The following is a 3,591-nucleotide window of genomic DNA, read 5'->3' on the forward strand; positions in this document are numbered from 1 at the left end:
ATCTAGTCAAGGCTATGGTTTTTCCAGTAGTCCTGTATGGATGTGAGAGTTGGACTGTGAAGAAAGCTGAGCGCCAAAGAATTGATGCTTTTGAACTGTGGTGTTGGAGAAGACTCTTGAGAGTTCCTTATACTGCAAGGAGATCCAACCAGTCCGTTCTGAAGGAGATCAGCCCTGGGATTTCTTTGGAAGGACTGATGCTAAAGCTGAAACTCCAATACTTTGGCCACCTCATGCGAAGAGTTCACTCATTAGAAAAGACTGTGATGCTGGGAGGGATTGGGGGCAGGAGGAGAAGGGGACGACAGAGGATGAGATGGCTGAATGGCATCACCGACTCAATGGACATGAGTTTGGGTAAACTCCGGGAGTCGGTGATGGACAGGGAGGCCTGGCGTGCTGTGATTCATGGGGTCACAAAGAGTCGGACACGACTGAGTGACTGAACTAAACTGAAACATTTTAGAAAAAGCAAATCTGTTTCACAGGTTGTGCGCAGCTTCCCTTGCACTCTCCTCTATGCGCAAATAATTTAATGTGAGAGATGCTACAACAGGAGCGCTCACATTTCTCCTCATTCTTCTGTCCGCGGCCTCTCTTGTACTGTCTGTAAAATCTAAGCTGTAGAGTTGTGGTAACAAAGCCGCTGTCATATTCCAAGTCCAGGTGCTGAATGCAGGAGTTTGCAAGACTACAAGACTGCCTGAGACACATACTCCTCACTCTTTGCTTCCGTCAAGTACTGTGAGTTAATTCACCTCTTGTCTTTAATTCACACCTGAACCAACGTCGGGAACGCGTCTTTTTATTCCAAGTACTACTTTTTGCATCTTTTTGGCAGCTGTGGGCAGGGGAAGACTTTCTAAAGAAGGGAAGATCTGACGACGTAACAGAAGATTCAGTTCTGGCACTCCCTCTCGTGGTGGACTGGAACTGGCACAAGAGGCAGTTGGGAAAACCGCCCTTGATGGGGAAGAGGATTGTGGAAAGATTTAAAGGTTTTTCGGTCCAGAATCAATTTCTTTTTCCTGCCCTAGCTGTAAGACAAGAGTCATCCCAGAGGTTTCAGAAACGGAAGAACTGAAAATAATGGAGGAGTTTATCTTGCCATTTCTGCTTTATTGACTATGCCAAAGCCTTTGACTGTGTGGATCACAATAAACTGTGGAAACTTCTGAAAGAGATGGGAATACCAGACCACCTGACCTGCCTCTTGAAAAATGCTGTTTAGGTTGGTCATAACTTTCCTTCCAAGGAGTAAGCATCTTTTAATTTCTTGGCTGCAATCACAATCTGCAGTGATAAATAAAGTCAGCCAGTGTTTCCACTGTTTCCCCTTATATTTGCCATGAAGTGATGGGACCAGATGCCATGATCTTAGATTTCTGAATGTTGAGCTTTAAGCCAACTTTTTCACTCTCCTCTTTAACTTTCATCAAGAAGCTCTTTACTTCTTCACTTTCTGTCATAAGGGTGGTTTCATCTGCATATCTGAGGTTATTGATATTTCTCCTGGGAATCTTGATTCCAGCTTGTGTTTCTTCCAGCCCAGCATTTCTCACAATGTACTCTGCATATAAGTTAAACAAGCAGGGTAACAATATATAGCCTTGACATACTCCTTTTCCTATTTGGAACCTAACAGTTAAAGATAGCTCCATGTAGGTGAAAATTTCCAGGATTTTAAAGGTAGGGACAGTCTTCCATATAAATTACAGAAAATAGTAGAAATACTTAGCTGAGTTGAAATGTCATGCTTTAAGGGTAATATTAATATAGCAAAGATACAACATCACTGGCATTTAATCCTTCCACTACAGTCAAGAATAGCAACTATGTGAATCAGTTTGACATAACATCAAGTCTTTTTCTCTTCTTGCAATGACTATCTCATAAGCATGTAAATAGTACTATTTTTGGAGGGATTAAAATGGACATCCCAATAAGTAAAAATGGACTTATAAACAGTATATTATACAACTGATATTCATTTAAAGAAACCAGGTAACTGTAACATTACATTCTAAACATGGGAAAGTTCATTTTTCAAGCCAATTTAGGAAAATTAAAAGTCAAAATAATGATTAATTCTGTTGGATTTGTCTATTTAAACATCCAAATAAGGAAAGCATATTTAAGATTTAGGCTTCTTTAGTAGATTCAGGTTTTTTAAGAAAAGTTCATTTTTTTAAGTAAATGAATTATGCTCTAAAATTTTTTAAGTAAATGAATTTTATTTAGAAATTTTTAATGTAAATGAATGAAATTTAATAATGTTTCTCCAACTCAAACCTAGGCCACTGATTTCATTTTTGGATCCTAGAGAGAAAAGAAGGAAATGTTTTCTATTTATTTTAGTTTGTTTACTTTTTACCACAATTCCCTGCTCTATTAAGAAAATTAAGACCATTAAACTACGAGAAGTTCAAAATATTCTAGAATTAAATGAATTGCCAGAATTAAATAAACCCTTTTCACAGAACAGTTACTCTACTATGTGAAGTTTAGACTCTAAATGGAACAGATAAAAATGCAAACTGAAATCTGTAACTACCAATTATTTTAATAATGTTTCAGTCTCTCACATATCAATTTAACATTGGGGATATTGGTTTAATCTTGAACAATTTTCTTCTGTTTTCAGAATTTATCTTCCCAGCAATTAAATCTATTCCTTTTCATCTTTACCAGAAGCCATTTCCATGTTAACCAGGTTAAATTATTTTCATTTCAGACTTTAACATGTAGTTTTGTACCTAGCTTAAAAAAAATTCCAACTTAAAAAATTGGACCACCACCCTAGCCCTGATTTATGTTTAAAGCTTTAAACAAAAAGTTTTCATCTGTTACCCTCAAAGTCTGTAATTAGTAGTTGAACCACACAAAGAATCAACATGATGTCATGTCTAGACAACATGTAAATTAATATGAAAGCAATTGATTTAAAAACTCTATACTAATACAAATTAATCTGAATTAAGTTTAATCCTCAGTTATTAACTGATTAAGTGTCGCTGTTGGTAGCTACAGGATGGTGGTTTCCATCTGTGAATGTTAAGGACACAGTCATTGATTCTGTATGGAGAAATAGTGAAAGCATAGACCATACACAATGATGTTCCATCACTGCTCCTTGCACAGAGAAGTAAAACTGAAATACACAATTTAAAAACATATAGGAAGCTTTTCTCAAGTGTCATAATTAACTTTTGGCAAAGGGGATGTTTCAGGCATGTTGACTCTGGCTGTGACTGGCACACCATCCCTCTGAGAAAGTGCATTCATCTGTTCTGAGGGAGAATTCACTCTTGCTTTGAGCAAACATGAAATCGAAATTGCCAATATATTCTTTCTTTTTTAAGCAGAATTATTACAATTTACTATGGACAAGAAAACACATCATTATTAAGTACTGACCTCTGTGAAAGACCCTTGGATTTTGGGGTGACAATATTCTCAAGTCTTCAGAGCAAATCAACAGGTGCGTACTCTGAATCCAGAGTAGGTTATTATTCTAAAATCTCACACATAGTCTGGGTGCTAGAAATGTCTATCTGTCTCATTTACTAATATATATATATTTATTTGTTT

Source organism: Bison bison, unplaced genomic scaffold (genome assembly GCF_000754665.1).
Source record: "Bison bison bison isolate TAMUID 2011002044 unplaced genomic scaffold, Bison_UMD1.0 scf7180017864212, whole genome shotgun sequence".
Lineage (NCBI taxonomy): Eukaryota > Metazoa > Chordata > Mammalia > Artiodactyla > Bovidae > Bison > Bison bison.